Source organism: Falco cherrug, chromosome Z, assembly GCF_023634085.1.
Source record: "Falco cherrug isolate bFalChe1 chromosome Z, bFalChe1.pri, whole genome shotgun sequence".
Taxonomy (NCBI): domain Eukaryota; kingdom Metazoa; phylum Chordata; class Aves; order Falconiformes; family Falconidae; genus Falco; species Falco cherrug.
The window spans coordinates 14,058,539-14,073,279 of record NC_073720.1 but is presented as its reverse complement, the minus strand read 5'-3'; the positions used below and the strand labels follow the sequence as shown (position 1 = coordinate 14,073,279).

At 40.5% G+C, this 14,741-nt stretch overlaps 1 protein-coding gene across 8 annotated transcripts in view; it reads right to left on the bottom strand.

The window, feature by feature from the left end:
* NIPBL (NIPBL cohesin loading factor) overlaps positions 1–3,727 on the bottom strand; it is a 152,582-nt gene extending 148,855 nt beyond the window's left edge. For 5 of the 8 annotated variants that reach the window (XM_055698541.1, XM_055698546.1, XM_055698547.1 and 2 more), the window contains exon 1: positions 3,195–3,676. The gene's annotated coding sequence lies outside the window, so the exon portion shown is untranslated. Of the gene's footprint in view, positions 1–3,194 lie in introns of all 8 variants that reach the window. The other 3 variants (XM_055698543.1, XM_014283282.3, XM_055698542.1) reach the window with 1 other exon arrangement.
* Positions 3,728–14,741: the final 11,014 nt, after the last annotated feature.

The window sequence follows — 14,741 nt, the reverse complement described above, 5'->3', positions numbered from 1 at the left end:
AATTCTAAAGATATCACTACTCATATTTTTCCAATTAAGTATGCCCATAATTGTTGTCAGTGTCCAACATTCATACACTCCTCTAAAACAATTTCTAGAAAGCATAAATTACTATCTATTGCCTTGATTCTACAAGAAGAGTCATGTGAACATTAATGTATATGGAGTCTCAAACATGCAATAAGATTGCACAGGGGTACTTGTACGCCTAAGGAGAACAGGGATCTGCAAAGGGTTCTAGTGATATAGTTTTGTTTCTCTGATTGTGTTCTGTTTCTCCTAAACCAAAATTTAAACATTTCAAATGCAAAAAAAAAAAAAAAATTTACTGGTATGCCTGCTTCTATGTCTTTATTTTTAAGAAGTATAAAAACAGTTTTAAAAGACAGAAAAAGGCCTCAGGGAAAGATTTTTTTGTTGGAATAACTTCAGGTAAAACATTTAAGTTGAGAGGGAAAAAGAACAAAAACATGTACACAGGAAACAAATTCAAAATGTACAAGGCAGTCAAAAGTACAAAATAAAAGGTAACAAGAAAGTATTTTCTTCTTTCAGGCAATAATTTCAGAATAATTAATTTTGTATTTCTAGAACACGAATAAAGTAACTACTTCCTCCTTAAGTAGCTAGCTGTTGTGATAAAGAGTGGACCAGTACAAACTAACATCTGGGAAAAAGTACTATGAAAGTGACACAGTCCTGCTTCACACACACACTCTTAAGTGTGCTAAAAAATAAAGTCTAAACCAAAAATAAGCAGTCTTCTAAATATTTCCACATAAAATATTTACTGTATTCTAAATATATTTTTCTGATATAAAGATATTTACAACATAGGCTGTGATAAAGCAACTAATTCAGGATTAATCCATGTGGCTCAGAAGAACAAAACCAAAAAACTCATTACAAATCACAAGTAAACAGTATCTTAAATTTTCCTCCATAAATATGCCTAATTTTCATACCAGAAAAGTGCATGCTTTCTGATTTAAAAAAAAAAAAAGTGCCACAAACACAACGCTGGCAAGATAAATTTGACAGGAACTACATAACTACAGTAGCTCATTTCCTGCTCTATCTGGTATATTTAAAACAAACCTCCTTAAACGAAAAATAAATTTGAGAAGTTCACTACCGTTAGCTTAACAAAACCATTTCTCTTAAAATGAGAGCTGTCTGAAACAGAAGAAAGAAAACACTAGAGCTAATGTCGCTTCCTGATGATGAAAACTACCCAAGAACTACAACTACTTCTGCACAGTCCTTTCTCTCCTGTAGAGCAGAGTTACACTCGGCCTCTACGCATGCCAAGGACCAAGAGAAAACAGGAATTCTGCTGCAACACACTGAGACAGGGACTGTTAGAGACAACCAGTGGCTCCCTCTGCAACTCACAAAGTTTAAAAATAAAAAGCTGCTTTTTCGAAGTGTAAATGGTTCCACGCACGTAGGCCTGAGGCCCTGTTGCAAACAGTGTCTTAACAGGACCAGGCAGCACAAAGACAGGAATGGGAGATTAGTGGGAGGGAGGGAGGCCGGGATTGGGGCTCAGCAGGATCTTCAGGCTTTTTAAAATTCAAACTGCTCCCTGACCAATACAAATCACGGACACGCTACTGACTACTACACGGATTTACAGCATTAAAAACACGCCTTCTACGTGACAGCTATATTAACTTCACCCTTTTAAACATGTATCAGGGCACTCAGAGGCACGACAGCACAGTTTTATTATAAGACTCTAAACACAATACACCAGAAAGTTACTCTATTAGATACATTAACCACTTCTTATTACAACGAATCTACCTGAAGGACTAAAAATCTGCTGAAACATAGACAAATTATATAATGTTAATTACTTGTTTGCCATGTACAAGCTTCCTGTCCATGTGCAAGATGAAACTTCGTATCTCATAATTTCCTTGAATTATGTAATTTCTGTAGGACTATTTTTACTACTTCACAGTTTTAGATCTACCTCAGTTTTTCTAACACTCTCAACTCTACCACGCGTAAGTCCAAGATATACTTCACTGTAAATTAGCTACCATTTATTTACAAAGATCTGTCACTTCATCAACAGTCATTTGCAAAACACATTTGATTTGACCTGCTAAAATGACACCTAATTACATATTCAAACATCATGGACACAAACAGCCAATAACAATCTCAGGACCTCAAAGTGGTATGGCCTGACAAGAAAGGATGACACTTTTTAAGCGTTCCTCACTTTTCACTTAATTAAATTTACGTTTGGTTCTCAAATTTGGGTAAGATTTCATTTTCACCTTGGTCCTTTAAATGTCATAAATGCAGGACGCTGCAGACGATCCCCCTCCCATTTTCTGTTTTTTAAAAGCATAAAATAGTATTCCTTGTGAATTTACCACATATTCTTGTAACGAATACAGTACAAAGACACTAAGATTGTGTGGAGTACCTAATACAATATGCTTGCCTATCTATATTTTCTGGGTCTGCAGGTGTCCGTGTTGTGTCAATCATCCCACAAGCGCTAGTTTTATGCTATAAATATACTAAGTGATTAGAACACTAATCAATCGCTGCATTATTTAGAGACTAAACCTCCACACATTATAAATCCACGTGCATTCGAACTTTTGAACGTTCAGAACGCAGTTGGTTAGAAGGAGAAGGTAACAGCGAAGTGAGGTGGTATTTTTGTTCCTGGCTATTTACATTGTCTCTCTTTCCTCTATTCCTCCACTTACTCCTTCCCCACTTCAGAGGGCTGTCTGCGCTGGGACCTTCCTTCCTTGCCCTAGGTGAAGTTGTAAATATGGCAAAGGATCAGTGCACATTTGCGGCTAATTGTATTGTTTCCTCCTCCTCCTGCTGCTCCTCTCCGGGTTGAGGCCTGTCACTGAGAAGCCGCTTCGCCTTTCTAATCCCCGAGCTGGAGTAAAGGCGCTGGCCGGCGGGCCTGCGCTCTCCACCGGGCCCGGGCCTCCCGGCAGCCCGGGAGGAACCAATCTCCTCCGCCAAACCCGAGCGAGCAGGAAAGGGGGCCGCGAAATAAACACCTCCGGTTGCCACTTACTCCCTTCTACCCCGGATAAATGCTAATCCCCTCCGCTCCCGGCAGTGCTGGGCCGCCTGGGCTGGGAGGCCCGGCCCGCTGCTGGAGAGGGCAGGGAGGGGAAGGGGAGACAAGGAGGGGGGATTACCTGAGCAAATCGGCGTCTGAATCCAACGAGAATCCGAGAGAGGGGGAGAGAAATCCGCCCCCCTCCCTCCTCAGAGGAGCCGCCGCCGCCGCTGGGCCGCCGCCGCCGCCGCCGCGGAGCAGGAGGAGGAGGGGAGATAATATAACAACAATAATCCGGGCCGGGAGGGGGGCTGGCTCCTCTTCCGTCTCCTCCTCAGTGCAGCGAACATGTAGAGCCGGGGGGTGAGCGGCCGAGACAAATCCCTTCCCCCTGAGCCTGCTTCACAACATCAACACGGGCCGGGCCGGGCCGGGCCGCGCCGAACTGGTTCCGAGACACACTCCGAGCCGCGGGGGAGCAGGGGGGTGGCCGGGGGGGCAGCGCTGCCAGGGGGCCGCCGCCGCCGCTCCCTCAGTGTGTGCGAGCGCAGCAGGGCGGGGGAGGGGGCAGCCTGGGCACGGTGAGTCGGTACCGAGCGGGGGGGGTAGGGGGAAGAGGAGGAGGGGGAAGGATCCTGTGTGTGTCTCTCTCGCTCCCTCTCAGAACAAAATGCCGACCGGAAGTGCCGCTGCAGGAATGACTCCCTCCACCGGCGCCAAACACCAACAGCCTCCCCCTTCCCTCCGCTGCCGCCTCGCCGCCCGCTCGCTCCCCCCTTCGCGCAACCAGCGCCGCTTCCGCCGCCGCCGCCACCGCGCTGCTCGGCGCGGCGCCGCTCCCCGCCCAGCGCTGCCGCAGCTGGAGCGGCTCCCTCCGCCGCGCCGCGCCTCGGCTGGCAGCGGCAGGCACCGCTGAGGCTCCGCTGCGGAGCCGTCTCTCCCCTTCCCCACCCCTGCGGCTGCCGCCTGAGTTTCTCTTTCCCCCCCCCTACCCCCCGCCCTTCTAGTGCGCGCAACGAGACCGGAGTTCACGCCTAGGCCTGCGCCGGGAGGAAGGCTGCCGGCGATTTGTGAAGAAATGGCCCTTGAAAAAACCAGCACACGTTCTGGGGTTTTATTTTTGTCTTCCCCAAGGATGGTGGGGAGGAGGACTGCAAAATGCCGCCTCGCAGGAGGCAGACCTAAAAAGGCGCTTTAAATTGCAGGCACAAAGGCGGCACTCGTGCCCGTGTCCCCCCGCCCCCGCCCCCCCAGCGGGCGCGATGTGTCAGACCCGGGACACTTGCTGGAGTTACTGCTCATGTCCGTCTGTGCGGGTCGAGAGGCCGTGTCGCAGGAACTGAAACACCAGATGCTGAAAGCGTTGCCGGGGCAAGGGACTTCCAGTTGGACATACCGAAATGGAGTGGCTTTTAAAAACAACCTTTTTGGACGAGCACGGGGGAGAATGCTGACGTTCGGGTAAAGGGTCCTTCGATGGAGGGTGATGCTCCCCACCGCCACCAGATTTACTGGAAATATTTTAATCGTGGGTTGTGAAGGAGCGTTTGGAGAAAGGGAATGTCCTGGTCTGAAAGATTTTCTGGTGTTCCTCTGTACAGGTAAAACTCTGGATCATCACAGCACAGGACAATAGTGAAGAAGCATTTATATCCGATTAATTAACTATGTCTTTTCATACTCACGTCGTTTTGGTCCTCAGTACTTGGACAAAATGCCCTTGATTCCCAGGGGAAGCCTTGCTTGTCCATCAGCTTCAGGATTCAGCGATGCAGTTGGACACAGCTGTAAATACCCTGTGACATACAAACACACCCTTTCAGCTCCGGATGGATATTATTTGCACAAAGGGATAAAATACCTCACACCAATGCACTTCAGTCTTTCCAAGTCTTAGGATTTCCTGAATAATGCTCTGTCTTTAATACAGATTTTCAGTGCTTCTCGCAAGCTTAAACAACTATTAAATGCATAATGTTGGATGAATCAAAGTTCGTTTTACAGGTGTATGTGTTTTTGTTTGGAAGTACAGAAGTGAAGATGGCACTGGCGAATACGGTAATTCAGTACTGGAAATCCTAGTATCTAATGGGTACATGCTCCTCTTAAGTTTAATGGAGACAGAGCAAACTGGACTCTGAAAAAAATGTATTGCATACCTTTGTTACAAGTTAATAGAAAAGGCCCCATTCCTATAACTGTTTATGCATTTACAACTTAATTAAATTATCCATTTGAAATAAAGGGAAATGATTGGTGTAGTAAATTAAGCATGTTCATAAATCTTTGTGCTTAATACAGATACAGTGCAGCTCTGGAACTCAAGGGGAAAAATTATTTATCTTCTCCTGGTAATAAACTAAAGTTTAATGAACTACCTATTTGGAGTTCACATACCCTTATGTATGTGGACATGTACACCTATGAGTCCACAGGAAAACCTGATTTTAAAATTACAAAGTTGTCCCAGAAATGCTACTTCAATCTACTTCAGTTGTTACCAATTCATGTTGATGGTGTCTTTCTGTGATTTTAGTAATTTATTTATATAACTTTTTTTCCTTAACTGGTGAATTAGTATGTAAATAAAATGTAAACACTGAAATTTTCCTTTTCAAATGCCAAATAAGGTTTAACCAGTACAAACATCATAGTAAAACACAACACTGATTTGACTAGTTTCAGTCAGAATTTTCCAGTAAGAATGTCACTGGACCATTTTACGCTTTTAAAATCCCATTCAACGACAAGAATTTGTAGAAATAGCTGTTTTGCCTGCATGTTACCTGCACCTGAAAATGACTAAGTCATCAGTTCTTTTAGAAGGTGGTGATGTAACACACATGAGCAAATCAGGATATTTTTTTTCTTAAGGGAAATTAAGTATTTTTTATTCCATTAAATATTACCATAATCCACTTTTAAAAGGCAAGTTCAGATTCTTCTACTGCATTCAGAGAAGTGGTTCCTTGTGTTCCTTTTGTTTTAAAGGTCCACTCACAGAAATTTATTGCAGAATAGAGGCTCACTATGTTCCTAAAATACACTTTAGTGTGCATAGCGTTCAGCTCATCATACCTGAAAAGGCCAGAAAAAGGGATAAATCAAGCATTTCAGAACATTACCTGAAAACATATCAAGATACTTTAAACCTTACTACTGTTCCAGGCCTTAGTCATGGGGTGGAGGTAGTCCTAATCTGTATGGGAGGAGCTATGCAGTCATACAAGCATGACTGTGGCACACTACCAAGCATATATACTGCGCTGAATAAAAACTGGTGGCAGTGCGGAGGAGGGCAAAGCTCTCCGAATTCCCCTGATAAATCCACACCTCTGTAGTCGTGAAAGTGAATTGCAAGTTTCAGGGTAAAGTTTTAGAGCCTAACCCTACTTGCTTTGATGTCCAAAGGAGAAGTGTATTTTGCCCGGAACAAATGACTGGGCTCCAGTAAATCTAACCTATTTACATTAGTCAGTATTCTGAGGGGTGTTCTTCAAAGACTGTTTTAATGCAGCTTTAAAAGACAGGAATTAAAGGTCTTTGTGCAGACTATACTGTTCTTAACATGTATTTCTCAAGCAATTGTCACAAGGTAGATGGTAAATTGTAGGTACTTCCCTTACTGGTGTTTACAACTGTGCACTGAGATAAGCTTTCGATATTGAAAGGCAGTATTTGTATGTACACTATAAAATTGTGAAGAGGCAGACCTCTTTGCCCTCTTCATTCATGTTAACTTCCTTGACAGCAACATGTTGTTACTCAGATTCATAAATTATGGACAGCATGTAATATTACACAAAAAAAATACACCTGGCACCAATGTTTTCTTAGAGGCTGCTTCTTATAATGTGGGGTTTTTTTCTATAGAATGACTGAAAAATGTATTGTGCTTTTTAATTTTTGTCTCTTTAAGGGCTGATATAACATACAGGTACCTGTCATTTTTTCATGGGATGCACAAATACTGTTTTGTTTACCTTTTAGTTATTTATAAGCAGTATATATTTTGGGCACATTTGTTAAATAAATGTATCTGTAAAATTTTAAAAAGTAACATTATGATTGTACATTTTTATATTTTTTCAATAATTGAACTTCTCTAGAAAATTTTGGGAGCTCATATCTGGATGTAGTATAGTAATGCAGTCATTAGCTATCACCCTAAATGTAAATATATGAATTATTTAGAATCTGGTGCTAAGGCTGGACTACAACAGCAAGCAGGAAGAATGTAATAATGAATGCTTGTATGACAAATAATATAAAGTTATGTTCTTTATATTGACTCTAGTTCACAGGAGCAAATAATAGCTACATGTAATTAATTCACTGGGGAATATTCATCGTGAGAAGTAAGCAGCCTGACTTATCAGATGAGGCCTTCAGTGCTATAAGTGAAATAAAAAGCCAAGGACGCCTGCAGACTCAAGAGTGAAGTATTTGTGTAGTTACTTGCTCTAAGCTTACAGCTTCATGACTGCTGATTTTCTTTTTTTTTTTTCCCTCTGGTAAGCCAGACAGAGGTAATGTTTAGCATAATTTACCAATAGGAATTAACACAAAATGAAGTAATACTTTTTCATTTTTTCTAAGTGGCAAAGCTGCACTCTCTCTACCATGTTAAGAATGTGCTTGTGTTTGTATGAAGACACAGTATGAATTCTATGGCATATTCATCTTTTAAAACGTATACTTGTAAAAACAGTTCTGTATGGGAGAAAAATTACAAAAGACAAAGCTCTAGTACTTCCATTTGAATGTTATAGTCAGTTCTTGATTATGCAAGGCGCTAGGGATTCTGAAAAAGGTTTAAATAGTTTAAAAAGTTACATGTTTAAAAGTTTAAAATGTGATTTAGACTATATAACATATATAATAATAAAACACATTATATAACGGGAAAAAAGAGGTCAGTGACAGATTGCTGGACAAGCAGACTATCCAGTCTATTGTACTAATTGTAAGAACAAGCCTAATAACAGTTGTTTTTGTAGGGAAGATAAATGATCAAAGTTACACATCGTCATTGAAAGAAACCTAACATCTGGCTAAAGATGCTCTTTAGCTGCTTTCCTGTGTATTCATCATTGCTGAACTTCAGAAAGGAAGCAGGTACCATTCGTGCTGTAACTTCCTTCCCACAAAATATTCTTCTCAATTTTTCTGGGCCCCCCCCCCCCCTTGTTTTGTTTTGTTTTGTTTTTAACTTGAGCCTTGTATGACTGTCCACTCAAATTTCTTGTTTGGAATAGGCATTAGGAAAACAACTTAGGTTTTTTAGCAGAGACAGAGAATTGCATGTCAGTTAGATAAGAAATCCTGTGGAATTTCATACAAGTGCTTTTGAGGGCCACTATGGACTATTTTTAGAGATAAAGATAAAAACATTCAGGCAATTACTCACACACGCACACACCTTTTAAGGTATAAAAGTAAATCAATACAGCTTCATGGGCCAGCAAGTAAATGGGGATATTCCTCTTCAGGCAAAAGACGTAAGTTAAGAATTGGCCTTAAAGGCTGTTGTATTCACTGCAAGCTGAAAGCCATACTTGTATGGATTAAAGAAATCTGAGAACGCCATATCATGCTTACAATACCTTGCCACACTGTTTTTAATGAACTTGCCAGTAAAAAGAACATTTAAGACAGATACGCTTATTTAAATTATGTATGTTAAAAAAGCTTCTTGGGCTTTGGCTTTTAAAAACTGTTTCTTTGAAAGAAAGTAGAACTTTTCCATTCTTCACATATGGAAGCGTTAACCATCTCAGCCAAAAGTTTCAATGGCTACATACAAACTAACAGGTTAAACATGCCTAGGACTGTTCTCTGGCATTGAAGCTGGTAGCCACATAATGTTTCATGCCTGTATTATTAAACCCTTTTATTCTTCAAAACAGGGGAGTCACATGCCTCTACTGCCCACTGGGAATGGTCCCTGACTCACACTTAACTCTCAAACTGTGCCTAGGAATTGTTTGGGAAAGCACTAGCTGGCCAGCTTTTAGCCCATACCAAGGTCTGTTCGAACACTCTAATACACAATTTTTCAACAAATTATTTCCAGTGTCTGTGAATGTTTTGTGGTAGCTTCATTTACATTGCATTTTATAGACACACCTAAAGCAGTCTCCTTGGAGAGATTAGCCCAGAAGGAAGGTAAGAGAGAACTGTGGTCCCCCACCAGGGAGATAAATCATGTTCGTATTTCTGATTAATTCTTTATTGAAGCAATTCATTACCTGATTTTTTATTCAGAAACCTATCAAAAGAAAGTTGATTGAACTTTGGCTGTTAGTTAGCTATTTGTTCATGAAAAGACATTTTAGAAAGTCTTGTACAGTGGCTAAACGAGTCTTCTAACCTGTAGCAGATGTCTCTTTTTTGTTTTAGACATCCTGTGGCCCTTATGAAAGGATCTTACAGTGGGAACAGGAACAGAAAGCACACGTTGTGCAATAAAATTAAATAAACACAAGGAACTGCTGCTTTACATACATCAATTTGTAATGAAAATAACTTCTAAAGTGTAATTTATTATTTTAAGATAAAACAGAAAAGGAGTAAGGAATAAAAAAACCATCATTGGCTATTTTCTGAATGCAGTGTATTCCTCTTACAACTTTTTTTTTTTTTTTTAATCCATTTTGTAACTGGACACGTGCTGGCAGTTTACTTCTCAGTGTGGCCATAGGGACAAACATCAGTCCATCGACTTTGTCAGCACTTCAGATGATGTGTGGGTGCTCCATTAGTAAGCCAGAGAGCAGTATTAACTTGTCACACATTTAATTTCTCACATACTTGCAAAAACATGCATTCTGAAGCACAAAGCCTTTTTTTATTCTTTTTTAAACTTTTGACGGGGACATTAAATGGTCCAGAAAATTGAACTGTTGACCTGGAGAAGCTGCCTGGGCTTTTACAATGCAATTACATACCAACAAACGTTTCTGCCTAGGTGGTGAAACTTGGTTGCGGCGCTGGGGGGAGACTGAAAGAAGAATATACCTTTTAGGAATGGTTAGCAAGAATTCTCAAATAGCCGTAACTTAAAAGTTAAGTCAAAACGATCTATTTATGAAAAATGTCCTTTTCTGTACCATGATGCATTTACATTCTAGTTTTTCATGTTTAAATTTCTGTATTTGTCCTCCCACTGTTTTAAAACACCTACATGACTTCCCTCAGGTTCCCTAAACATAATTCATCTTTGAAGAGAAGAACAACGCAGACAATGTTGGCCCAAGAGGTACATTATTTGGAGAAATAACAGAATAAGCATGAGCCGTTTTCTCAAAGTTTTTAGGTAAGTGGAAATTATTTACAAATCTTGACTACGATGAAAAAACACTAGTGTGCACAGCATTGCTAATTTATAGTTTTGAATGAGTATTGGACATTTTGTAGGCTTGCCACTTTCTCTACTGTATTCCCAGTAGATTGCATTCCATTGCCAGTACTCATATGAAGTATGATAGAGTGGCTTTCCTGAAGAGGCTGCAATCTGTATACCTGTGCTCTCTCTAGTATGTATTCCATGCAAGGTTTGATTCATTAAGGTGGTCTGCTATCCACAAGACTGCTGTTAGATAAAACATACTACAGCTAGTTGTCATAACCAGTGCTCTTTAAAATCCTTCTAAGTATTTATTCTGGAAAAAGAACAGCCTCCATGAAAACATGAGTACATGTTACCACCTAAAACAAAGACACATGTGGGTGGCACATGTTTTGATGGATATTTGAGGATAGGCATGTGTGAAAGAAGATGTAAAATGCCATAGAAACAGAGGCAGAGAAGACACAGAAACCCATACACAGGCCTAAGCAATCACTGGGAATGTAGGTCGAAGAGAAACACAGCAAGAGAGATGCACAATGACTATCAACCAAAAAAGGAGTTGAGGCGCTGAGTGAAATTCTCCCATGGTTTCAGAGGAAAAGAACATATGCATTATCTTTATAAATAAAGTGCATCAAAACATCCGATGCCATCATACATTTTTTCTGACAGAGACAATGCACTAGCAATTCAAGTCAAAGCAGGTAAGAATACATTTCCAATTTTAAAAAGTTGCCTTCTAAATATATCCATAAATTACAATAACCTGGCGGTGTTAAAAATGTTAATCTTCCTGTCAAGAAAATATATATGCATATGTCATAAAATATTTTTTATACTTTCAGTCACTGGATTTTTTCCTGAACACTCAGTACTTTCATGTTTTCCATAGTTCCATTGCTGTTTCCCCTCATTTCCAGACATAAGTAAGTATTGTGTTTATACCAGTCTACACTAGTGACCACTCTCTTCTGGTCTGAGTGCTTGTTTCTGCTGCATTTCCTTGGGCAATGTTTATCTTTTCCCTGCCATTAGACTGTTTTTCCTAATATTTTGGATTCTTTCCTTCTTTCTTGCTCCCAGAGACAGAGGCAGCATATACAATCCTTTACTTTCCTTCTTTACCTATTTTGGCTCTTCTTCATTGGTGGAAATAATCCAAAATATTAATGTCTACCTGATTCTCTTATAGAATCCACTGGCTTAAAAAAGGATCTCTCTATAAAAAATGATCTTTTTTTTTTTTCCTGGTAATTGTGCTTAGAGACTACTCATACGATCATTGGCATTTTGAGTCTTTGAGTAGATAGTAAACATAAAACCTGCTTCTGTGGGTATGCCATTTTAATACTATATAAAAGGTATTTGCGTTTGAATAATGTTTGGATAAAAAAGTTCAGTAAGGGATAATCTGTTGGTAAAGAGATTAATTGTAAACCCCATGCTATAAAATTTATATTTAAAGTATAGTATAGCATAAAAAGTACTTACACAAAATACTGTTTCACAAAAATTATTATATATGTGCAGAACTGAAAATATGATCTTTCCATTTTCAATTTTTTCACATGCGATTTCAGAAACTTCATTTAGAAACTAGAGTTCAAATTGTTTTTTTTAAGTGTTGTGCTGTGTTTATGAATCTCTGTGAATAATTTAGCATACTGCTTATACTATAAAAACCTGGATGTTGTCTCATAATCTTCAGAAGCACTGAAGTTGACTGTCCAGCTCAGGGGCATGCTAAGTAGAGATGTACAGGCTATGTACTACTCTTGATGTTACCCTCTTCTGAGCTTTCCTTAAGAACACAGGTTAATGAAAAATTGGTCATCTAAGTAAGTACTAACAGAACTTTGAGGGGTTCTGGTTTAGTTTGTTTTCTGTTTTGTTTTGTTTTGCCTTTTTAAACGGGATTCATAAAAGTAAATGTAGCTTTTTCTCGTCCATTTGAATTTTGAATGGGAAGCATCAGATGTTATGGTTAGTCACAATATTCTTACAGTCCCCTTATTTTCTAAATCTTCTCATTAATATCAGCTAGAACTTGAAAAGTGAGAAAAATGCTTACTATTCCTATATTGTTGATGATTAACTCAAAAATGTAACATGGCCTGTGGGGAAAGGAGTGTCACATACATATTTTATAGCCTGTCTGTGAGGCTTTGTTTCATGATTACTAACATTGTGTTACACAGCATTTTGATGACCTTCACAGTGTTACGAAGTTAGTACAAAACTGCATCGCTATTGCACACTCAAGATCAAACTGATTATCCTTAGCAGTTACTTAAATCTTGTATTTCTCACTCCTTTAATCATCTTCCCTTCCAACAACAGGAACAAATGTGTGTATTTAAATGGAGATTTTTTCTTACCAGGCTGCTACCAGCTTTGCCCTCGTCTAAAAGCACTTAAGACATGTGCATATGAGATTTCTTTATAGCTGGCGTTCTTCACATACAATAATTTGTCCAGTTCTCCCAAATTTTATTCAAAATACTATATGCTGATGCCAAAATACCTGAAATAGAAAATTTCACATGTAATTCCAGGGAAGTTATAGAGCTGTAATAATCTGGATATAGTAATACAACTACATGTTTAGGTAGCTGTAGAATAATAGCTAATTATTGCCTTTAGGAATATGTTTTCTTTTAAACTGCAGAAATTTAAAGGACAAGCTCTTAGAACTGCGTACGTGCCAAGCAAAAAGTTACATTACTATTAATCTAACAGGTTTCCTCCAGCATACATGCTTCCCTTTGATTACAAAAACATCCCACAACTTTTTCTTAATTAAATGCTATTTTTGGTTATGGGTTAATGTAGAGCTCAAGAAAGGTTCTGGATTGCGAGCTTAGTGCACTGAAGTCCTTACGTAGCCACAAAAACCAAACATCTCCAGAACACAGATTAAAGCAAACTTCCTGGTACAGTTTCACTAATGCACCCCAGAAGGACCCTTAAAATAATATAGTTCAATCTCTTCTATCTTTCTCTTGAGTATGTCGGTTCTCCATATATATACCATGTTATTATCACAGTATTACTGCTTATACTGCTCAGCTGCTACTTAGGAGTAATTGGGCAGACAATAAATGTTTTTAATAATCATATACAAGAAGATACCAGGTTAAAAAAACTAATTAGGCTTCCCAAAGATTACACCCCTTCCTCTTCACCACATTTTATGCTCCCAGTTTGTTCATTCTGTGTGGTTTTGGTTTGCTTTTAAGTTTCAGAGTTTCTCAGGGGAAGCAGGCTTGGCATTTTATAGTTGCCTGGGAAGCACTGCACATGCTTATGATTCTACAGAAATATTTTTAGTATGATGGAATGATCCCTTATGTTTATCACCAATAGCTGCTCTTAAACCAGCTACGTCAGGAACATTTTGAGTGCCCTCAGTTTCCTTCTGTCTAGCTACAGATCAAAGAATCCAGTTCCTCGCTTTCCTGAGAAGTTCTTCCTGTGGGCACCTACATCAAAGATGCACATCATCATCTGTTTACAGCGGGACGCATGTTTCTGTAGACGCTGACGTTTCACATCGATCCTACAGAACACCATCACTGTATCCAAGACACTGCAGGGCAGGGGTGTGCTTGGCGGTCTGAGGAAGCCCTCTGTGTCCCAGCATGTCCCCGAGAGCTGCCTGCGGTGGCTCCCTGCCACGCAGCCCCCGCTCCTCAAATTCCTATGGAATCTGGTCGTTACTTGGCGTTTGTGCTCAGGACTCCCGTTAGCCAAGCCTGTTTGCTACACTTCTTCCACCGAACAGCTTTTGGCTCTGTACGTCAGATTATAATAGTTACACTGAAGAAAGCCACTGGACTCCTCACCGAGCAGCACCCGGGGCTGCCCCCGCGGCGCTTCCCGCGCCATTGTCACCCCGAACCCCTCCTCCCACCACCGCTCCCGTGGCCGCCCTCTCTGCTCTCCTCCCAGTCCCGTTCGGGTAGACGAGGCCTGGTATGAGCAGCCACCGCAACAGTGAGGAGGAAAGCTCTGGTGATGGTGGACGGAGAAATCGACGTGGATCTAGAAGCCCCTAAAGCTCCCAGCTAGCCCCGAACGCGCTACCCGGGAGCCGCCTCGCCTCCTCCCTCAAATCGGTCTGAGTGGAACTTGCCCGCTCAGGAGAAAGGGGAGAGGTTCCCTTAGGGTTTTATCTCAGGTTCACCTCTCTTAAAACTTCATAGATCTCCTCTTACTTTATAGTGACTGCTTATAGCTCTACTTTTGAAATTTTGTTATTAATTTTAAAGGGAATAATCAACAATGTGTAAGTAGATTCCCCCCTCACCGGGTAATGGATCAGTCCGCTGA